This window comes from Vicugna pacos, chromosome 1, assembly GCF_048564905.1.
Source record: "Vicugna pacos chromosome 1, VicPac4, whole genome shotgun sequence".
Lineage (NCBI taxonomy): Eukaryota > Metazoa > Chordata > Mammalia > Artiodactyla > Camelidae > Vicugna > Vicugna pacos.
Window position 1 is genome coordinate 13,717,838 of NC_132987.1, and position 24,713 is coordinate 13,742,550.

General features: G+C 40.8%; 1 protein-coding gene across 6 annotated transcripts in view; it reads left to right on the top strand.

The window, feature by feature from the left end:
• Positions 1 to 24,713, top strand: part of TMEM108 (transmembrane protein 108) — a 289,709-nt gene that overhangs the window by 34,842 nt on the left and 230,154 nt on the right. The window contains exon 3 of one of the 6 annotated variants that reach the window (XM_072953338.1): positions 15,583 to 15,643. The exons of the other annotated variants lie outside the window; for them this stretch is intronic. The gene's annotated coding sequence lies outside the window, so the exon portion shown is untranslated. The remainder of the gene's footprint in view (positions 1 to 15,582; positions 15,644 to 24,713) is intronic. 6 annotated transcript variants of the gene reach the window in all.

The following is a 24,713-nucleotide window of genomic DNA, read 5'->3' on the forward strand; positions in this document are numbered from 1 at the left end:
GAGGACATAGCTCACGGCTCTAGTTTAGAAGTCTTCACAAGGAATACAATCTCCTTATGAATAGCACCATTGCTTTTTTGATTGTAGATTGACTTTGTTGGTCCTGGATTACTTTCTTATGGAACTTTACCAAGTCACATGATTGATTTTAGTTTGTGGCTGAGTCTTTACCTAGAAGAACCTGTTTTTAAAAAAAAAAAAACCCAGGAAGTGATTAGACAAATACAAATCTAGCTACTAAAGTAAGGCACTTAGCTGTCTCCCTCATGACGTTCCTTCATTTCTGCAGTAGTGTGAAGAAATGGTTGAGACAACGTGCATCTGCAGTATTTATTTGTTTAGATGACTAGAATCAAGTCAAGTCTGTTGTACTGAAGAAACATAAGGTCCAGTTCAGTACAAATCCTTTTATTTACCATCCAAGCCCTTCCCCTCCATATCTCACCATTTCTCTAACCCCCAAACTCCTCCCTACACCTGCCTTTAAGGTGGAAATAGGAAGACCACACGGGAGTCCACCTTGGATTCTGCCTGCCTTCATTTATGCCTGTAGCCCGGAGTGGTGCATGGTCTGTCCGGTCTTAGGTCAAAGTCCAGCTGTATAACCAACTCATTTCACTCTTGTGCTCCCAACAGTGTGTACATTCTTCAGTCTCCTTATCTGCTTTTCTTCACTCACAAAACCTGGTAGATTTCCCTCCTCCAGGATAATAAATTTCTCTTTGATTGGTCCTCCCCAGCACCTTCCACCTTTAACATGTCATCTAAATTAATTTTCCTGTAAAAGCCGACTGCTGCATTTCTGCCCATTCTTCTCTTTTGGCTCAGTACCCCTCATCAGACCTCGTTGAGTGCTCCTCTCGGTGGCGGGGTTGGGGGCAGCACTGAGTGGCACCACCTGTATAATAACTGTTGTAGGTCCTTGCCTACCTTCTCACACCTCTTTTCAGGGGAGCCATTTTGGTAGACCATCAGTCACAGATTCAGAGGGGCCCTCTAAGTGCCTGGTGTGTGTGGCATTGTGCCGGGTTCAGGGAGGCCGGCAGTACTGGGAGAAGAGGGCTTAAGCAAGTGAGGAGTGAGTGGATAGCACAAGACTGGCTTCACCTGCGTTGAGCAGCCCAGCCTGGGCGCCTGCAGGTCTGTGGTGCACCTGCTACCAGTGTCCTCTCCCCACAGCCTGTGGACAGTGAGCTATGAAAGCTGAGGAAATTAAAGTGGATTTTCGTCTGGAAAAGGCCTAGGACTCTGATGCAACTTATAGGGAAATGCTATAAATACAGATGTAAAGAAAAAGCATAATAACCCTGAAGAATGTTTATTAAGAAGAGAGCACGATTTAAATCTCATTATAACATTTCATTATACAGACTCATTCTCTGTAACAAAGCAGTGCCCATGTCCTGGCAGACAACCTGCAGAAAAAGCTTTTTGTTGATCTGGCTACAATAAACTCTTTGCGATGAATGCTTTCACTGATTCTTGTTCACTTAACAGCCATTTGCCATGAGAAATGAATTGTGTTGTGAGCTAGAGATGGGTACGTGGGAGCTAGGCTACTGCAGCAACTCTGAATGTTCTGTTGCACCCCCTCCTTTTTTAAATCCAACATCTGCGGACCTCAGGGGACTCACATGGAGGAGATGTGGACACTGAACAGCCAACTAATGCAGGTCTGACTTCCTTGAAAGTGGGAGCTCAGGCGTTTGTCCTCTCCCTGTGTTCCCAGTACCCTGTACTCTGCCCGATGTGCAAAAAGTGCTCAGTGGGAATTCACTTTTTTTGTGTGTTTGGAAATAATTTCAAACTTAGAAAAGTTTTAATACATTAGAGATCACCCACATACTCATTACCCAGATTCAGATTCACTTATTGTTAATATTTTGTCCCATTTGCATGCTCACGTGCACACATTTTCTCTCCACCTCTCTTTATGTAGGAGGCTGTATATATACATATTTTTTCTGTGAAATCATTTGAGAGTAAGTTGCATATCCCATGATTCCTTACCTCTGAACACTTTGGTGTGTATTTCCTATGACTAAGAATATTCTCTTAGATGACCATAGTACTGTTAGCACCCTTGGTAAATTTAACATTGATACAATAGTTTTGTCTAATATACTGTCCACATTCCATTGACCCAGTAATGTCTTCTACAGCACATTTTCCCTTCCAGTCTAGGATCGCTTATTACCTATTTTATTCTACTCTGCGAAGTCCCACAGCCTTTCTGTGTTTTTTATGACATTACATTAAAAAAAACAGCTGTGTTGGTAGAGAATTTACATGTGATAAAAATCACCAGTTTAATAAAGCATACAATTCAGTTTTTTTAGTAAATTTACAGAATTGTGCAAACGTCACTACAATCCAGTTTTAGAACATTTCAGTTACCACGAAAAGATCCCTTGTTTCCATTTATAGTCAGTTCCTGCTCCCAACCCCAGCCCCAGGAAACCACTTATCTGCTTTCTGTCATTATAGATTTGCCTCTCCTGGACATTTCATGTAAGTGGAATCACAGTGTGGAGTCTTTGCATCTGACTTTTTTTCATTCATTGAGGCTCATTCTTGTAGAATGTATCAGTGTTTTGGGATTTTTTTTTTTTTGCTAAATAGGATTCCATTATATGGATATACCACATTTTGTATATCCACTTATCGCTTGATGCACATTTGAGTTGTTTCCACTTTTTGGTTATTATGAACCATGATGCTTGTACATTCATACACAAGCCTTTGAGTGCACATACGTTTTAATTTCTCTTGAATAGATACTTAGGAATGAGATCATAATACATTAGTGTTTCTTTGTAAGAAACTCCCAAACTCTTTTCTAAAGTGGCTATATTATTTCACCTTCCCACAGGCAGTATATGAAGATTCCAGTTTCCTCACATCCTTGCTAATACTTGCTATTGTCTGCCTTTTAATGGTAGCCATCCTAGTGGGCAAAGAAGATGATTACATTTAGAAGTACTTGATGTCCACCTGTCCAACGTTGATGGTGGTACTTCTGGTCACCTGGTCCAGACGTATAGTTTCTCTACTGTATAGCTACTATTGTAGGTATCTTGCTTCTCATAAACTGTTTCCTCCTACGTTTAGCTTTCATTGATGATTCTTGCCCAAATCAGTCTTTATTGGGGTGGTTGCAAAATGCTTTTTCTGGACCTACCCACCCCCACTTTTCACATTGAACAGTCTGCTATTGGTAAGAACCCTCCCTTCACCCTGTATGTATTTCTCCATCTGTTTATGATTGGTGTGGAGTCAAGGTTTATAGTTCATTGCTGTCTTCAATATTTTGGTACTCAGATTTGGCCAAGTGGACATTATTTGAATTGAATGTTTATATAAGCCACATAAAACTGAGTAGCCTCTTGGTCAGTCATAATACAGTTTAATATCCAGAAATGGTCTAACATCCACTAGTCAGAAATAGTCTGATATTTTACTGATAGCAGTGATGCACAGCACCACTTACCAGAGCCTCTTTCCCTGTACGTCTTCATCTGCCTCACATGTCCTGCCTAGCCAGCTGCTCCCCGTCTCTTCCCTTGCAAAACTCATGCTTGTCTGTCTTCTCTCTCTCTCTCCTTGCCTTGACCTCCTCCTTCTTGCATGTCCTCTTTGGAGAAATGTCTCTTCAGGTCTCTGCCCATGTTTTGTTTGGTGCTTTATTTTTTGACATCGAGTTGTATGAGTTCTTCACATATTTTGCATATTAACCCCTTATTAGATATCATTTGCAAATACGTTCTTCCATTTAGTAGGTTGCTTTCTCATTTTGTAGATGGTTTCCTTCACTGTGCAAAAGCTGTTTAATTTGATATAGTCCCATTTGTTTATTTTTGCTTTTGTTTCCCTTGCCTGAGGAGATAGATCCAAAAAAAATATTGCTAAGGCTGATGTCAAAAAGTATACTAAGGCCTCCTTTAAAAAAATAACAGCTTTATTGAGATATAATCTACATACCATACAATTCACTTGTTTAAAATATACAATTCAATGGGTTTTAGTACATGCAGAGTTGTACAGCCATCTCTACCACATAGTTTCAGAACATTTTTGTCATCCCCCAGAGAAACTTCATACTCATTATCAGTCACACCCTGCCCTCTGGCAGCTCCCAGACCCTGCCAACTACTCAGTTGCTTTCTGTCTCTATGAATTTGGCTATTCTGGACTTTTCATAAAAATGAATTCACTACATACATAATCTTTTGTGCCTGGCTTTGTTTACTTGGCATAATGTTTTGAAGAATCGTATCGTAGCATCTATCAGTCCTTTATTACTCTTTATGTCCATGTGATATTAGATTATTTAGATATACCGTATTTTGTTTGTCCGTTGATCAGTGGATGGACATTTGGGTTGTTTTCACTTCTTTGCGTATTATGAATAATGTTATGAATATTTGTGTACAAGTTCTTGTGTGGATATATATTTTCATTTATCTTTGGTATCTGCCTAAGATTGGAGTAAGTCTGCGTTTCATCATTTGAGAAATTGCCAGGCTGTCTTCCACAGTGGCTGTGCAGTTTGACATTCCTACCAGCAGCGTAGGAGGATGCCAATTTCTCCACATCCTTGCCAGTATCGTTATTATCTGCCTTGTTTTATTCTAGCCACTCTAGTGGCTGTGGTTTTGGTTTGCATTTCTTTAGTGACTAATAACGTTGTTTTATGTTGTTGTGCTTGTCACACAAAGACACATCAGTTCAGAATTCTGAGAGCACAGCAGAAGCGGCGATTAGTTTTGACTGGTCTATCAGGAAGGCGGAGTTGGGGTTTCAAGTCCTGTGTACCTGTCTTCCAGAGTCACGGGAGGTTTTTTGTTTTGTTTGTTTTGTTGTTTTTTAAGTCACAAGTACAGAGAGTTGAGTTGAGCCTTTTTCTTGATTCATTTCACATCTACAACATTGGTTGTGGAAGGATTCCTCTTGACACATATATATATCTTGATAAATATATTTTTTTATTTAGTTCATTTTATCCCCATGTGTCATTATGATCCCCTCCCCCATAGGCAATCATTTTAATTTGCTTAATGTATATCTTTTTTATTTGAGTATATTGTAAAATTCATATTGTTTTTCATATATAACAAAACTTATTTCATGTTTCCCCCTACTAAGCATTGCATTTTTAGTGTCTACTCATATTGCTATATGTACATCTAACCTGCTCTTTTTCTGTGCTTCTCCTTGACACATCTACCACACTTTACCCGTCTGTCCAGCCAATGGCGCTCACCCAGATTCCTTCCAGCTCCTCCTCCTCACAAACAATACTGCCATCAACAGACTCTTTTAACTGTGTTTGAGCATTTCCCTGGGATATAAATATACATAGTAGTGGAACTTCTAGGTCATACTTAATTTTACTAAGTAGTATTTGATTGCTCCCCAAAACAGCTGTATCACATAGCCCCTTCACCAGCACTTCTTGGAGGTGCTGATGGCTTCTAGGAGATTTCCCCAAGTCACCACCAATGCATGGCATTATCCAACTTTGTAATTTTTGCCAGGCTAGTGTGTGTAATTTTTGCATTCCTTTGATCCCTGGTGATTTGACCATCTCTTACTATTTTGCTATGATTTCTAGAAAGGTAAAGCACCTTTATTGGATAATAATCTTAATTTTCAAGGAATCTGCCTCATCACAGTCTTCAGGTGTCATCCTTTCCTTCATCACTCCTCATATCTAGCACATCCTGTGGTTTTAACTTCTCCTCTGAGCATAATTCCCTATCCCTTGTACCTTATCCTTTGTGAGATGGCAGGAAACATAGGACTTTATTTAGTCCAGTCTGTGTTTTGTTGCTGTGGGAAACACTGAGCTTTCTCCTGCTTTGCACCAGCAGTGAGTCACAGAGGAAGTAACAGATGGTTTGAAGGGTGAGAACAAAGGCACAAAGCCATATGGGAATAATGTTCCTTTAGACCAGTATTCAAGGGGAAGCAAAAAAAGGAGGCTGATGGAGTGAGGAAGCATGAGACAGATTGCTAGGAAATGGGGTGGTGTCTGGATACCCCAAGGTCCAAAGGAAGGAAGAGATAATCTGGAAAGGAATATAGCTTTGGATGATGGGGGACATTAGAGAAGGAGAGAGATTCGTTGAGACTTGGAGAGTGAGGAAAGCAGAAGAAGGATTTAAGGGTTTAGTTTTCTAATACATGTACTTTTAAATACAATATATGTAATTAAATACATGTGTTTTTTAATACATATACTTAACCTTGAGATGTATAAAATGTACTCTATAAAGTTAAGCCTAAAGTCAGTCAGTGTCAGCCCCCAAAGGACTTACAGTTGAGTAGCAGAGCTTTGAATTTCTTTAGAAAAAGTGAGTCAGGGAAGATACTAATAGACACCTCTACAATACATACTACAATTGTGCAGACACTCTAATTCATTGGTTTGCAACTTGTGTCCCACTCACCCAGCAGGGGGCTTTGACACACTCTAGTCACGGTAACTAATGGTGGTTGACTGAGTTCTCTAAGTGTAGTGGAGGGAGGGTTGGAGGAGAAGGTCGAGATGAGGATCATGTCTCTAAAAGAATGGGCAAAGAGGTCAAAGATGATGGCATGTGAGAAACCAGTCAGAGAGAAACAGCCCAGAGCAACAGCTCTCCACTTTGCCCTTTAAGAGGCCTCGTTGCCATATTGATGTCTCAACTTAGCTTTTTTGCCCTTTTCACTTTAAAATACACAAATTTTTTAAAAATCTACTTTTATGTGCTGCTATGAACATTGGGGTGCATGTATCTTTTTGAATTAAGGTTCCCTCTGGAAATATGCCCAGGAATGGGATTGCTCGATCATATGGTAAGTCTATTTTTAGTCTTTTGAGGAATCTCCATAATATTTTCCACAATGACTACACCAAACTGCATTCCCACCAGCAGGGTAGAAGGGTTCCCTTTTCTCCACACCCTCTCCAGCATTTATTGTTTGTGAACTTTTGAATGATGGCCACCCTGACTGGTATGAGGTGATATAATACCTCATTGTAGTTTTGATTTGCATTTCTCTGATAATTAGTGATATTGAGCTATTTTTTTTTTCATGTGCCTATTGGCCATTTGTATGTCTTCATTGGAGAATTGCTTGTTTAGGCCCTCTGCCTGTTTTTGGACTGGGTTGTTGGATTTTTTCTTATTTAGTTGTATAAGCTATTTATATACTCTGGAAATTAAGGCTTTGTCAGTCACATCATTTGCAAATATTTTCTCCCATTCCATAGGTTGTCATTTTGTTTTGTTTATGGTTTCCTTTGCTGTGCAAAAGCTTATACATTTAATTAGGTCCCATTTGTTAATTTTTGCTCTTATTTCTACTGTCTGGGTAGACTGCCCTAGGAGAACATTGCTAAGATTTATGTCAGAGAACGTTTTGCCTATGTTGCTGAGAAATATGGGCCGGGGCAAAGGGAAAAACCATGAGGATATGCTAGGGGAAATGTCGTGACTCAACAAGGAGTGGCAGAGCCGGTTATGAGGCCCTCAGCATATTGTTTCTCTGTCAGACAAGTATTTAAAACCAGTAGCTCTGGTCTTGGTTAGCATTCCTGAATTTCCCTTATTTTGCACCTTGTCCCGCTAGGATTCCCAGTCTCTGCATCTAGAAAATAGCTGTCATTTAAGAGCTTGACTAAGGGGCCAGAGTAAAAGGTTAAGAAGGAGAAGAGATTAAAGAGCAGTGAAGGGATGAAAGTAATTCCTGTGGATAGGAAGCAAAGGGAAGAATCAATAGAGACATTGATAGAGTTGTAAGGGCTGAAAGGAAATGGACTTGTCCATAAAGACAGGAAATGGCACTAAGAGTAGTGCTAACACTCCCTTACACGTGTCTGTCGTTTCAGTTTAGCGTTCTTCTCACACTTCGGGGGTCAAGGACACGACTGCCATTCTCACTGTGCATGCAAGGAGGCTGATATACAGATGGCGAGGGGGACGTCCTCATGGTCTCCTGGAAGCTGAGACTGGTCCTAGTTTTGAGTAGCTTATTGCTATTTCTGGGACAAAATGCTGGAGGTTGGGGTGGGAGTGCCTGGAACAAACAGTTGACCATAAATAGGAGAACTTAAAGGGAAAGGAGGTCCAAGGAACAGAAAAACTGCAGAAGCAGAGTGTGTAATAAAAATTAAGCTGCGCTGCTCATAAAGTTTATGTCTTATAACCTTCCACTTTGACTTGTTCCTGCAGATTTTTTAAGAATCTAGAATCAGAATGTTAAAGCTGATTACCTTTTTATGTTCTTTCCCATCTTCATTTGGCTGAAGGCCAAAAGACAGCTTTCCAGGTTGAGATGGCTGAGGGCCTTTGCCTAATCCTTGCGAAGGGAAGGGGCTTAGCCTCTTTCTGCTGTGCCACCTTTCCAAGGCTGACTGGAATTTGGTTCAAGTCAGAATCAGAGATCCAGATTTGGGAGAAGCGGATAGCAGGAAGAGAATTCAAGATGAGGGCCAAGAAATCAGATCACGTTGCCACACCAAAGCAGAGAATGACAGTGTTCAGAGCTGAGAGGGCTGGGGGCACTTCCTTGGTTCTGTATATCAGATGGTCATGCCACAGCCAAAGAAGCAGGTAGACCTATGGCATAGAGACCAGAACTTCAGGGCTGGGTTCCTGTAGTTCCTTAGTCTTTGTCTGGGCCAAAGACTTGAGTAAGAAGCAAGAGAGGTAAGCGAATGGGGGTGTGCGAGGTTGGCAGCTTGGGTTTTATAAATTGAAAAATTAATGAAAAAGAAATCTGAGGTCTTAAACTGTATTTTTTGCAGAGAGAAAAAGTGCCAATTTAAGTGTACTTTGTGTTTCTTCTACTCCTTTTTTTCCTTTTCTGTTGCAGTGATTACAGTGGCATTTAGTAAGGAGCCAGCCATGTGAGGGAGGGCTGCTGCCCAGAGCAGATGCTGGGCAGCAGGGGGGGAGGGTCCAGTCCACTGTTGTACCAAGGGCACAGTGCAGGAGGACCTGGCCCCCGTGCAGACTCCAGTGCGTTGTTCAGACCGGGGACAGAGGCATTTCCTCTTCAGGGAAGGCATCCAGAGTTCTCAAAATGATAAGGCAGAAATAAAATCACTTCAACTTTTCTTTTTTTTTCCTCTAAATACCCCCGCATTTCCATTTCCTGTACCCAGGTGGATTCCTGCTTATTCAGGCCGGCTTTCCCTGGCTGCTGCTTAGTCAGAGGTGGCCCACACCGGCTAGTTTCTAGTCCTTGTCTTCTGTAAGGAGGAACAGGCACCTTGCCAGGATCCCCTGAGCTCTGTCTCCCAGACTGACGCAGTGTTGCGTCTGTGCCCATGATGCAGGCAGTGTGTCTCCCGGGCAGCGCTAGGCCATCTGAGGAGTCACTCTGGGTGCTGCCTGCTTTGTTCTGTGGGTCTTCTAGTCTAAGACAAACTAAATCAGCCTTGAGAAAAAAGAGCTCCCTAAACTGAAATGTGAAACAGAAGTGTGTGAGGAGTGGAGCAGAGCGTCTCACCTGCATGTCTTGGCCGACAGGGTGGAGTCTGCAGAGCACACATGTGTACCCATCTCAGGTCTGTGTTTTCCGCCACCCACAGATGGGTCCCCATAGTCACTCCTTGTGGACAGCAGGGCATGTACCCCTCCTTCCTAACCCTTTGTGACCACTCACTCAATGTCACCCAAGGGACAGCTCCAGCCTTCCTCTAGCTCTGAAGTATAAGAAAGCCGGGTTACCCCCAAACAGGCCAGTTCTGAACCCCTCTTGGCAAATGAGTGATGCTCAGCAAAGCTGCTCTGAATTGCTGAGCTATGCATCCAGGGTTAGGTTGAGCAAGGGTGGGAGAAGCCCAAGAAAAAGTAAAGCCGAAGTTACAAAGACCGTCACCCTCTGAAGAACCATGGAACTAATAGTGATATTTTCTATTTTTAATTGTTGATAGGGACTCAATAACTTAAGTGAGTAATCAGCTGAAACATAAATGCAATTTAGCAGAAAGTAATGAGAAACTTGAGATATGTTCAACTAGAAGAGCTTTAAGATTGGAATTTATCTATTTAGTCAGAGTAGTTCCACTAAATAAGACTAAATTATTACACTGTGTAATGTTCCCCCCTCTTCACACACACCCCTCAGTTTTAATCACTTTTGGATCTTGGAGAAAAAATGGAGAAAAAACTGATTGGTTAATTGATTGACTGATAAATATTGTTGATTTACAATATTAGTTTCAGGTGTACAACATAGTGATTCACAATTCTTAAAGATTATACTCCATTGAAGTTATTAAAAATAATGGCTATATTTCCCTGTACTGTACAATACATCCTTGTTGCTTATTTATTTCATACATGATAATTTGTCTCTCACTCCCCTACCCCTATCTTGTCCGTCCCACTTCCCTCACCCCACTGGTAAACCACTAGTTTGTTTTCTATGTCTATAAGTCTATTTCTGTTTTGTTATATACATTCATTTGTTTTGTATTTGAGATTCCACATATAAGTGATGACACAGTGTTTATCTTTGTCTGACTTTTTTCACTAAGCATAATAATCTCTAGGTCCATCCACACTGTTGCAAATGGCAGAATTTCATTCTTTTTTATGGTTAAGTAATATTCCATTGTGTGTGTGTGTATGCATGCGCGTGCACATACTTAGGTGACTTCTATAGCTTGGCTGTTGTAAATAGTGCTGCTATGAGCATTGAGATACACATATCTTTTCGAATTACCGTTTTCATTTTTTTGAATATATACCCAGCAATGGAATTGCCGGGTTATATGGTAGTTCTATTTTTAGTTTCTTGAGGAATCGTCATACTGTTTTCCATAGTGGCTGCACCAATTTACAATCCCACCAACACTGTACTAGGCTTTCTTTTTCTTCATATCCTCACCAAGATTTGTTATTTGTAGACTTAGGTGATATCTCATTGTGGTTTTGATTTGCATTTCTCTGATGATTAGCAATTTTGAGCATATTTCCATGTGCCTGGTAGCCATCTGTGTATCTTCTTTGGAAAAAAGAAATGTCTGTTCAGGTATTCTGCTCATTTTTTGATTGGGTTGGTTTTTTGTTTGATATTGAGTTATATGAGCCACTTACATATTTTTGATATTAACCCCTTATTGATTATATTCACAAGTATTTTTTCCCATTCAGTAGGTTGTCTTTTCATTTTGTTGATGGTTTCCTTTGCTGTGCAAGAGATTGTAAGTTTAATTAGACCCCACTTGTTTATTTTTGCTTTTATTTCTTTTGTCTTAAGAGACAGATCCAAAAAATATTGCTACAATTTATGTCAAAGAATGTTTTGCCTATATTGTCTTCTAGTTTTATGGTTTCAGGTCTTTCATTTAGCTCTCTAGTCCATTTTGAGTTTATTTCCATATATGGTATGAGAAAATATTCTAGTCTCATTCTTTTACATGTAGCTGTCCAGTTTTCCCAGCACCACTTATTGAAGAGACTGTCTTTTCTCCATTGTGTATTCTTCCCTCTTTTGTCATAAATTAATTGACCATAAGTGCATGGGTTTATTTCAAGGCTCTCTAGCCTGTTCCATCAATCCTTATGTCTGTTTCTGTGCCAGGACCATGGTACTTTTTAAAAAAATATTTTAAAGTAAAAAAAATAATTCTTTTTGAAGTATAGTTGGTTTACAATGTTGTGTTTATTTCTGGTATGCAGCATAATGATACAGTTAGGCATATAGTCTTTTCATATTTTTTTGTTATAGGCTATTACAAGATGTTGAATATAATTTTCCATGCTAAATAGTAGGACCTTGTTGTTTATCTATTTTATATATAGTATTTAGTATCTGCAAATCCTAAAACACCCTGTTTATCCCTCCACTCCCCCTTCCCCCTCCACCCTCCTTCCCCCCTGGTAACCATAGGTTTGTTTTATATGTCAGTGAGTCTGTTTCTGTCTTATAAAGAATTTCACTTTTCTTTTTTGTTAGATTCCACATATAATGATATCATATGGTATTTTTCTTTCTCTTTCTGGCTTACTTCACTTAGTATGACAATTTCCAGGTCCATCTATGTTCCTGCAAATGGCATTATTTTATTATTTTTATGGCTGAGTAGTATTCCATTGTGTGTATGTGTATATATATGTATGTGTATATATATATATGTATAGGCATGTGTACGTATGTGTGTGTATGTATATATATGTTTGTGTATGTATGTGTATGTGTATATACATATACATGTACATATATATGTGTATATATATATCACATCTTCTTTATCCAATCATCTGTCGATGGACATTTAGGTTGCTTCCATGTTTTGCCTATTGTAAATAGTGCTGCTATAAACATTGAGGTACATGTATCTTTTCAAATTAGAGTTTCCTCCAGATATATGCCCAGGAATGGGATTTCTGGATCATATGGTAACTCCATTTTTAGTTTTTTAAGGAATCTCCATATGTTTTCCATAGTGGCTGCACTAAACTACATTCACACCAACAGTGTAGGAGGGTTCCCTTTTCTCCACACCCTCTCCAGCATTTATCATTTGTGGAGTTTTTAATGATGGCCATCCTCACTGGTGTGAGGTGGTACCACGCTGTTTTGATTACTGTAGCTTTGTAGTATAGGCTGAGGTCAGGGAGCATGATATCGCCAGCTTTTTTTTTTTTCTTCCTCAGAATTGCTTTGGCAATTCATGGTCTTTTGTTCCATATAAATTTTAGAATTATTTGTTCTAGTTCTGTGAAAAATGTCATGGTTGTTTTGATAGGGGTTGCATTAAATCTGTGGATTGCTTTGGGTAGTATGGTCACTTTAACAATATTAATACTTTGAGTCCAAGAACACAGGATATCTTTCCATTTCTTTGCATTATTTTCAAATTTCTCTATCAGTATTTTATAGTTTTCGGAGTATAGGTCTTTCACCTCCTTGGTTAAGTTTATTCTTCCTTGGTGTTTTATTCTTTTTGATGTGATTGTAAATGAGATTGTTTCCTTAATTTCTCTTTTGTTCATTATTTGTATTTGGAGAGCAATAGATTTCTGTGTGTTAATCTTGTATCCCCAGCATTACTGAATTCATTTATTAGTTCTGATAGTTTTCTGGTGGGGATTTTAGTTTTCTATATATAGTTATCATGTCATCTGCAGATAGTGACAGTTTTACTTTTCCCCTTCCAATTTGGATTTCATTTTCTTGTATTTCTTTTTCTTGTATTATTTCTGTGACTAGGACTTTTATTTCTTTTTCTTGTATTATTTCTGTGACTAGGACTTTCGATACTATGTTAAGTAGAAATGGCAAGAGTGGGCATCCTTGTCTTGTTTCTGATTTTAGAGGCAAAGCTTTCAGCTTTTCACGATGGAGTGTGACGTTAGTTGCGGGTTTGTCATCAATGGCCTTAATTATGTTGAGATATGTTTCCTGTATACCAACTTTGATGAGGATTTTTATCATAAATGGGTGAATTCTATTAGATGCTTTTTCTGTGTCTACTGACATAATCATGTGATTTTTATCTTTCCATTTGTTAACGTGGTGTATCACATTGATTGATTTGTAAATGTTGAACCATCTTTGCATCCCTGGAATAAGTCCCTCTTAATCATGTTGTATGATCCTTTTTATATATTGTTGTATTTGGTTTGCTAATATTTTGTTGAGGATTTTTGCATCTATATTCATCAGAGATATTGGCCTGTAATTTTCTTTTTTTGTAGTGTCTTTGTCTGGCTTTGTATAGACATATACCAAATGTCTCATACAATGTATTTGAGATTCCCTCATACAATGATTTTGGGATTATTCCATTGTCTTTAAATTTTTGGAATAATTTGAGAAGGATAGGTATAATTCCCCTGTGTGAAGCCATCTGGTCCTGGCCTTTTGTTTGCTGGGAGTCTTTTGTTTGTTTGTTTTTTTAATACAAATTCAGTTTCACTACTTGTGATCATTCTGTTCAGATTGTCTATTTTCTCCTGATTCAGAACTGATAGTTTTTGAAGACCCTAAAAGGCATTCATTTATCCAACAAATAGATGGTGAAATCTGATTTTGTGACTAGCTCTCTGCTCAGAACTATGAGAGAGGGGTAAGATGCTTAAGACATGGTTCTCACCTTTCAGAACCCTTCAGTTAAATTAGGAAGAGAAGACAAATGTGAAAAATAGTCAGAAAATATTATAGTTATACAACAGTCAAAGACAATAAGCAGTACCAGTGATATGTAATTAAATCCTAGAAAAATGACAGGGAAAGAGCTGTGACATAAAAAAGGACAGAGATCTTTGGTAGCTGTATTTTACCAGATCACATATTTTCCCTCAGATTTGTTTCCTCTGTGTAAAGAAGGGGCCTTTAAGCCTGGTCAGTTGAGACAAAATATGTACTGCATACTGCATTTATCTGGGACTTGGTCCAAAGAGTGTTCTCTTCAAAAGTGTAGTTGTCCAAATCCTCCCAGTGATTCTTTGGGGATTGCTGGGAGTGCAGGGAAAGAACAGTGGGTCAGAAGGGCTGCTAGTCCCTCTCAGATGAGAAGGGCCCCGGGAAGGCATCCTTCTGAAGTAAGTGGCAGATGGGACAGGCTTGAAAGGGGAGAAGAATACTTGTCCACAGTTAGCATCTTGCACATCTGCTGGGATGGATGTGTACCTCGTGTACCTTTGGTGTACCTCGTCTTCAAGGAAGGGCCTCACCAGAGGCATAGAGTGGCCTCGGAGTGCCGGTTGAGGTGCTTCTCTACGAGACCAGAAGCCTCACCTCAGTGCATGGGATGTGAGACCGAATATTTTCTTGCTGCACGCCGAGGCTGTGAAGGTGAATAACCAGGAGAAGTGGACTCTTTCTACATACTCTACCTGTTGTATTGAGTAAGTAGGAATAAGCATCTGAAGGCAAAAGGATGATGAATTTCAGATTCTTTGATTTGTGATTAATTTCCAGGGGCTTCTAAAGAGCTGATTAATGGGAATTGTGATACTGAAACTAAGCAACTCATTTGCATCTTTGCCTTACCTTCTCTAGGCAAATGCCCCCAAGGGCATTTGAGGGTCACCTTTGGTATTGACAGTGACTTCAAGGAAGAAAGGCTTCATGTAATGCTTCACCTTCCTCAAGGCCCAGTGGACTTTCTGCCCTGTGATCCTTCCCTGAGCATTTTAATCAAAATCAGTGGTCTTTTATATCTTCCCATAGCAATTTGTTCATATCTCTTATGACCACATATCTGGTTATAAACATGTGTCTACTTCTTCCATTGCATTTTAAGATCCTTAAGGACAGATTCCATATATTGATTTTTTACACTCAGAAGCTAGAACTATCAGGCACTCAGTGCTGTATGCTGATTGAAAAGAGGTTCATTTAGAGGACAGCCAGTGTAGTTCAGCATTGTCATCGAGAAGTACTCCTATCCCTGTGCGTCATGTTTAGGTATTTTATCAGCTTTTGTTAAAAAAAAAATACTAGGTTTTAATGATTATGGGAATGTAAGTTTTATTATATCCAAGCAGACTTTAAATGGGATTTCATCGTATACAAAACAGAACTCAACATCTTCCTCTTTAAAAAGCTCCTTAAAGCTTGTCCTCTGTCCAGGAGGCAGAGTGGTCTGATGAAAGGAGCATGGAGTTTAAAGCTGACCAGATGGATGACGTGGGTAAGCTGCTCTCCTCCCCTGTGCCCGTTTCCTCAGCTGTAAAATGGCGGTGATTCTGCTTCCCTGCACAGTTCTAAGACACATGGTTGGCATGTGAGGTTAGCCTTTGTCACTGAACGCCTTCATCCGCACCCCCATCACGTCTCATGTGGATGTTTCACTGGAAGGTGACTATGCTGTCCTTTCGAGCCATTCTCTACCCTGGTGTTGGGGACTGTAGCTCTGTCGCCACTTCCCTGCAGCTCAGTACTTCTCTATCACCTCCAGAATAAAAGTCACATTTCTTAGCATAGTACTGGGGGCTCTGACTCCTGTGTCACGCTCCAGCACTGTATCCTTTTGCTCTCATGTTGGCTGATTCCTCCAGGAAGACACCAACACAGAGTTACAAAGGCAAGGGATTTACAGGGGGTGGGGGTGGGGTGGGGAGGGACACATGTCTGTGAAAGATAATGGGGAGAGGGAGCCGGAACAGGAAGGGAAAGCTTTAGACTGCGATGCTGGTCTGAGACCTGGAAAAGAAAGGGGGAAGGAAGGACAGTTGGGATGAGCCTCAGACTTAGGTACAACTCCAAGAAGGTCTTGCCTGACCCAACAAGAAGCTTTGGGGCAAAAATTTACCTGTAGGGGCTCTCCACTGATGAGGAATGGTGAGCCTCGCTCAGTCATTGGCTGGAACTGCGTGAGGAGAGAGAACCTCAGCTTAAAAGTTGAGGCAGAGCCTAAAGACAGCTGAGAGCCGTCAGCTAACTGTGCTCCTTGGGGCAGATTCGCCCTTGAAAACAAATCTGAGCAGCGCCCCTAGGACCTCTGCAGTCTGCTTTGTATTGTCGCCTCTGACGAGCCACGTGCCTTCAACCACCATTCAGCAGACAGGAGTGCCCACTTTGTGCCCTTAACCAAGCTCGCTGAGCAAAACCAGGCTCCTCTGGAGCCTGCGGTCTGTTGGGGGAAAGAAGTGCGAGGCAGATGTTCACAGTGACAGAGGCACGACTCCCAACCGCACTGAGTGCTCTGGAGGAGAGGAAGACCTTCCCCTGCGAGCAGGTGACAGAGGAACCTGATGAATTCTCTTGCCTCTCCCTGCATACACTGTCATTCTGCCATGACATCCTTCCCCTGCTGCTTTGCTTGGCCAACACCCTTCACAAGTAACATCCATAAACACATCTCTAGGGTGACCAGTTGTCCCGTCTGCTTGGATAATTCTAGTTGATTCCTTCTGCTCCAGTGTACGTATTAGCATCACCCACTCATACTCAGAATATCTCAGTTTGGACAATATATCATATGGTCATTTATTTACCAAGAATTTATATTATTCTAGACATTTATGCAGAATATTCATTTAAAACTCAGTGTGCCTTTAGAATAGTAACTTTTTTAAAAACCAGTTTTACATTGTGAAAGTGAGACACAGGTTAAGTAACTCGAGCAAGGTCACAGAACCAGTGATGCTGGGATTCACACCTAAGCAGCCTGGCCCTGAGGCTGTGCTCTGAACCACCAGGCTGTTTTGCCTCTCGGGAAGCCCTCCTCTGATGCCCTGTTCCACCCCTCAGCCAGCGTAACCGTGTCTGTGTGACCCCTTTGTACCCTGTACGAGCCCTGTCGTAGCACATCGTGAGGGCCCCGGATACTGCCTCTCACTCCTCATCCCCTCACCCCCAGCACCTCACACAGACCGAGCTCGGTGAGTCTGTTGAATGACTCAGCTAAGGCAGATGAGCGGGTCATCAGTGTGTGCCACCTGGACTGTTAACTGGAACAAGCCCTCAGGTGAGTTATTTTGCTCCTTGTTACGTGTTTCCCACCTTATCCAACCTTCACACGTTATTTACCTTCACCCTCTGGCTTAATACTGGCCCCACACCTGCCCAGTTAAGAGCACTGTGGGCTAAAAAGGGACATCTTTGAAAGACGTGTATTCTGTAGTTCTTTTTTGTTTTGTTTTGTTTAATTCTCCTTGTGGTGTCGAGTTCATTGGACAATTTATATTTCTTTTCATGTCCCTGAAGTAGTGTTTTATTTTTAGGTATTTCTAACCTAGAGGGCACTCCAAAGACAATGATATTTCTGGGTTTGTTATAAAGGAATATGTAATTTTTTAAAAAAACCATATTTGGCATCTTGCTAAGAGACTTTCAAAGGGAGGAGACAGTTGAATAATTGAGAGATGATGGTGTTTTTCTCACCTTGCTTTACCTTCTCACGTTCCACAGGGGCTAGTCCTGAAGAAATGTAAAAAGAGGACAAACATATAGTAATTCTAAAAGCTTCACGCGCTTTGCGTTCTTAGTTAAGACCTTAGTAAATAAATAAAATTTCTTAAGCTATTGGAGATGGAGCGCTGAAGCTCTTGACGTGGTTACAGAGAGCAGAGGAAAGGCAGCCAAGAGATTACTCTTCAGCCAGAAGTTCCTGGTCATCTGTGCAGTGCTTACCCCAGTATCAGGGAGGATATGATTTTATTTTTGACCATTATATTTTTAAAAATTTCATAGATTAAAAATTATTAGGGAGTTTCAACTGATAAAAACAAAGAGAACAGTATCATGAACTGCATATACCCAGCTTTAACATTTATCTTATAACCAGACTTGCCTACTTGAGTCAAGAACGCTACTCTCTCTATAGTCAGTTTTTCTCTCAGTGTTCAGTGTTCCCTTTGGTTAGGCTTCTATTACTCTCACTAAAAAAAAAATCAATCTGTTAGGCCTATTCCAGCCACTCCTCCCTTCTCTCCTTACTCTAGAGAAAAAATGGCCTTACATCATGGTTTGGAGCAGGCTGCTGTGAAGTTGCTTATCCTGAAATGCTGTAGACATCCCGAAGCTGTCATAGGAGAAGAAGGGAGGGAGGCAGGGGCAATTCCTGCTGGAATGATGAGGCATCAGAGCTCCCCTTTGAAAGATTATTAACTTTTGAAGAAGATTTTGGATGGATAACAAAAGAACTAATACTTGCAATTTTAATTACTCTAATGACAACAATAGCTAACATGTTCGGCATGCTTACTGTGTGCCAGGCACTGTTCCGAGCAGTTTTTTATTTGTATGTATATTTTTTTGAACTATAGTCAGTTTACAATGTTGTGTCAGTTTCTGGTGTACAGCATAATGCTTCAGTCATACATGAATATACGTGTATTCATTTTCATATTCTCTTTCACCATAAGTTACTACAAGATGTTGAATGTAGTTCCCTGTGCTATACAGTATGAACTTATTTATCTATTTTATATATATTAGTTAGTATCTGCAAATCTCAAACTCCCAATTTATCCCTTCCTACTCCCTTCCTACCTTCTAGCCATAAGTTTATTTTCTACGTCTGTGAGTCTGTTTCTGTTTTGTAAAGAAGTTCGTTTGTCTCTCTCTCTCTTTTTTTTTTAGGTTCCACATATGAGTAATATCATATGATATTTATCTTTCTCCTTCTGGCTTACTTCACTTAGGATGACAATCTCCACGTCCATCCATGTTGCTGCAAATTGCATTAGTGTATTCTTTTTTATGGCCAAGTAGTATTCCATTGTTTAAATGTACCACAAGTTCTTTATCCATTCATCTGTCCATGGACATTTAGTTTGTTTCCATCTCTTGGCTATTGTAAATAGTGCTGCTATGAACCAAGCCCTTTTCATATATTATCTCATTAATTCTCATAGCAGCCGAGGGAGGTGCAGAAACTGTTACCATTTCCATTTTACAGATGAGGAACCTGAGGCACAGGGGAGTTAACTCATCCAAGGGCATACACAGCACAGGGGGAGGGAAGTGCAGACATTCATGGGGTCATAGGGTGGGAGTGGAGGTCATGGAGACTGACTCCTTTGTTGAGGAAGCCATAACTCAAGGGGAAAGGAGCTTCTCCAGGACACGCAGCCAGTGGGTGGCAGGGTTGAGACTCTCGTCCAGGGACGCTGACTCGGGCCTGCTGGGTTTCAGATTTCCACGCAGCTGTCTCCACTGCCAGACCCTCCTCAAGAGGTCTCATAAGACCAGTTCTCTGCCTCTCAGCTTTTGTTAGTATTGACTCTTTTCTTCCTATCTCCTCCTTCCAGGAATATTTCTTGCTTTGTATACTTTTTTATCTTAGCTCTGCAAATCATTGAGCTTTGCAAACAGTTAGAGAATAGGAGCTGTTCAAGACAGTACAAAGCCAATGTAAACGTGCGGGAAGAGTCTCCTGCCTCCTTACGTGAAACCCTAAATATAAAGCAAATTGTTTTCATTCCTTTTATCCATTTCCTCCACCTTATAGCCTCAAAGGTGTCTGAAGGATAATTTCTTTCTGTGCCATGAAAAGCACTGCCCACTGTGGTGCTTATTCACTTTATTTTCCTTTTATAATGGAAAAATAAAAATGCAATGTAAGAGGACCACTGCAGCACAGCACTGATTCTCAAATCAGAGGCGGCAACAAGAAATGGCAATAGATTGAGTTATAAGGATTTCCCTTCTCCTTTTTATTTTTTAATGCATGTTACTATATACTCACAGGTTTTTACTTATTCACTATGTTACAATCATAGTCTTTTTTTTTAAACTAATTTTGGCCACTGGAAGTCTCTTTAATCTGGTTCCTGTGTCTTTTTGACATAACCCTATTAATCTTTAAGTTGTTGCTTGCCTTCTGTGACAGTGGGATGTCACAATAAGATGTCATGGTGTATATTCTTGCTAGTTCTTTTTTGGGGGGGTAATTATTTCAGTTTTTTATTCTGTGGAAGAATAGAAGGAGTAGTCTAGAGTGTATGGATTTTAGAACTCCTTGAAAAAAGTTTGAAAGCCATTAGTTAGATCACTGTGCCATTTGTGATTTCAAAAAAAAAAAACTATTTAAATCTCCAGGAGCAATATTTTTAGAGTCTTATTTTGGAAACGGAATTTATAAGTTTTCTAAATCAAGAGTTTCTATTTTTCACTAATTTCATCTTTTTTCCCTTTCAACTCTTCCACTTACTCTTTTCTCTGCTGAGTCACATTTTTAAAAAGAGAAGAGAAGAGAAAGAATACACTGGTAATTGCTTACTAAGGAAACTTCACAAGAAAAGAAATAGCATTCTCAGAGAGCGGTGACAGAGATGGCATACCCAGACGCCCACTGTCCTCGGTGGCCGTCTCTGCTCGGAGGGCTGTCCCCCCGGCCTGTCCAGCATCGGCTAGTGGCAAAGGCAGCTTTTTTACTTCAGGGCCAGCGTGCCTGGACTCACACTTCAGCTCTCCCCTTGCTTAACTTCTGTAACGTTCGAGCTTCCCTCCCTCCAGCACCGATCGTTGAAGTGAGGCAAAACCAGCCTTGTAATTTGGAGGTGAGGATTAAATGACAAATTCTACACAGTGTAAGCACGGGACCTGAGGCATAGCAAGGGTTCAGCAGTTGTTGAATTCCTTCTGCCTTGTATCACATTTGCACACACAGGCTATGTATCTGCCTCATTTCTCTAAATTTTTTTAAACTAAATATAAGACAACTGCAACAGATACATAAAATACAGTTCGATGAACTGTCATGGATGAGCATTCTTTGAAACATCACCCACATGAAATAGGCCTCGTCTTCCTCCACTGGACGACGTACGTGCTAGAGAGCAGGACACAGCCTTGCTTCCATAGAGTGGATGATTCTGTATCACCTTGCACTGCCAGAGGCCAGACATGCCAATGAGAGAGGACACTGCATTTAGCTAAATTAAGTTGTCCCAAATCCAGCAAAGACTTTGCTAGCAAAACGGAGAGCTCTTTGTCCAGGACGATGTGGCCCGGTCATTGCTGTGAGTTAGCTGCACAATTCTATACCCTGCTCCTGTGGCCATGGAAGGAGTGGCCTGCTTTGTAGTTTTTAAATCACAGTATGACTAGGGAAAATGCAGATGTTTAGAAATCTTTGTGCTCATCCCAGGAGTTCTGAGCTCCCACTTGTAAAAAGGAAGTTCATAATGTTGGGAGTCCCTGAGGAGGAAGACGCCGCTTTAGGATCTTGGCTCTTTCGACCTTCAGTCAGTGGTGGTGACCGGTGGTTGGCTGCAATCCTAATGCTGACACACCGGACTCCCCTGGCCTCCCTCTTCTCTGGGCTCCTCCCCGTTACACTCTTTGGCTGTGGCTCTGCTTTGTGTCTCCGCGACCTGCTGTCCACTTTCCAGGTCTCTGGGCTGGCTAGAAATTCTTGGCAAGTTCTGAACACTGCCTCCAGGAGTTCCCTCACACCTTAACCAAGGGAATGTCTTTTTTCTTCTTTCTGTTCTGGTTTTTTTTTCTGTTTTGTCTTCTTTCTGTTTGCTTTTTGTGTTTTTTTTTTATGCTAGACTTTTAAAAAATGTCACAAAGCTGTGACATTATGACAATCTTGGTGTTGCTTTTTGGAACACCAAGGGAGTTCCAAAGGGAGGCTTACTTCTGTTATTAAGACTGGTTGTGCCAGGCTCACACTGTCCACCTCAGAGCACACCCTGGCACTGCTGATTAGCTTGCTCTGCACCTTGTCTCTCTAACAAGACTGTAGATACCTTGAGAGTAGGGACCATGTCTGTCTTTCTTTCTTGACACCTGAGCACTGAGCGTTGCCATCCATCTACCATGTGTGGCAACAGCCAGAGAAGAGCCTTGAGTTTGCCATTTTGTTTTGCCCAGCCATCATGTAGCAGGTCAGGTCACAGCCGATCGTGTCATTAGAGTCAAGGTCTAACTAGCTGGTGCTTTTGAGAAATAATGCCTTCATTAGAAAGGAACGTCTTCCCTCTCATTAGAGAACTTTCAGAGAGCTGCAGAAAAATAATCATAATCTTCACAGTGTTTGGTGAAGAGGAACAGATTGTTACCAGAGTGTTCAAATTGACTTTAGGGCATTCTTTCTCAATCAAGGCTCAAATATTTTGACCTGTCGTAGACAGCTGGGGCAGGGTGGCCGTGGTCCTTGCTCCAGAAGTGTCTGTAGTCTTGTTGGAGAGACAGGCCCAGAGCAAGACAACCATCAATGCAAGAGCATCTGAGAAGGGTGCTCTGGGACAGACAGCACATGCTACAAGGTTGATAGAGGGAGGGAGAACGTGAAGGTCTTAAATTGGACCTTCATGAATGGGAGGATTCCTAAGAGCAGAGAGGAGGGCTGTGGAGGAGGAGACCAAGGTGTGAACAAACTAATGTGCAGGATGTATCTGAAGAAACTGAGTAGGGAAATTTGTCTGGAGTAGACAGGGTAAGACGAAGAAGTAATGATAGGCAAATTGAGAAGGGTTTGTCATAGATCACAGCGGGCAATAAATACCAACCTAAGGGGTCTGGAGGTGAGAAAGAGTGTTCTAGTGAAGGTGATGTTCTCAGATTAGCCTTGGAAGAGCCCGCGGGGCATTAGGAGTGGAGTGGTGCTGAGAACAGTGTTGCTGACGTGGGCACGGATTGCTGCTGGGGCTGCTTTTTTGAGTAACAAAGCTTAGGCCACTGTGTTCTCCTCCTAAACTAATTCTGCACTATTTTTATAGATCTGTGCTAGCAGTTCATCACACAGAGTTTTTGCATCATTCATGGTGCCAGGCAGTACATTAACACTGTATTTTAATGTTTGACTTGGAATAAATATTGACATCAATAACTCTTTTTAAGGACATTTCTGATTGATAATAGACATCTCAATAGCTGCTTACTAGATTGAGTCCAAGAGTCATGTAGCTGTGGCATATGTGACAACCTTTGACATTGCTGTTTGAGACCAATGAGGGAAGCCTGTAATTAAGATTGGCTGTGCCGTGGCCACAAATGCCATGAGCAGCCACGCTATGTGTGCAACCCTGGTTGCCCAGCACACTGATGCATGGGAAGGGCACCTTCAGAATGATGTCATGATGTCAGTTGTCTGGTCAATTTGCCAACATATGTTCTGCGCCTTTTCTATAATTTTAATGTATCATATTTAAATTTTTTATTAAAAATAGGTTTTAGTTTGTTCTTTTAAAGTAAATGCATTTGAATCATATTTTTAGCTGTAATTAATTCATTTTGATAGCTCTTTTTGGTCCACTTTAATCTGAATGTGCCTCATGACCTTTGGTGGTGCTCTGTGGTCAGAATAGTTTGGAGACACCAGTATAGTTTGTCGCTTCATATGGATAGTGACTGAGTAAGCAGTGAACTTGACAAGGAGAGGAGAAAGAGGTTTAGGAGCCTCAGAGAGTCTAGCCCTATGAATATCTACCTTCCTTAACCCCAGATTTGTACTAGACCACATGGTTCAGAGGTATAAACTAGCTTTATTTTAAAAAGCTAATGGTCTGGTTAGAAATCTTGTTTATTCATAAGCTGACCTGCTGAAGGTAGGTCTAAGTATCTTGAATACATGGAACATGGGCCTGTTGGCTGACTGCATACCAGCATTTGTTAAGTATTCCAAGTTCAATCAAATGTCAGTTTAGAGTGTGTTCAATATGTAGATTAAGTCCTGAACCAAAATACACAAAAATGAAAGGCTCAACTAATAGAATTTAAAGGCAAGTTGATACTCTGCCAGCTTTGTGAGTTGAGCATAAGCAGAAGATTAAAATGAGACCAGTGAAGATGGAGAACGTGGTAGAGATGGAAGAAGATGACCAGTGGGTCTCACTGGCTTGTTACTGAAACCCTGGAGAGCTTGTTGCAAGTTACTAATTACAAGCGAAACATTCACTACCCAAGAAGATTACAGCTTTTAGAACACATAAATCCCTAACTTCCTTCGTATAAAACATGAGCCAGGCAAAAGGTGGCAGTGAGCATTTCGAAAGTTTCAGACATCTCAAGACAGTGATATGATTTTCATTGCTTGATAAATACAATTCTTCAGGAGAATCTTTCCCCCTGACTTAATAAAGAGGGGATTTCACATAGCTGCTGTTGGAGTCCAGTGAATAAGGGTTTTGAGGTCCATGTATCATTGGCTCTTTCTCATATCAGCTCTGGGAAGGATGACTTTGGTACAAAGCTGTCAATATGCGTCAATAAGGCATTTCCCACTTTAAATTATAAAGATATACTCATATATTGCCAAATAAGTCTTGATAAATCAAATGCACTACCATTTTTGTATTGATTCC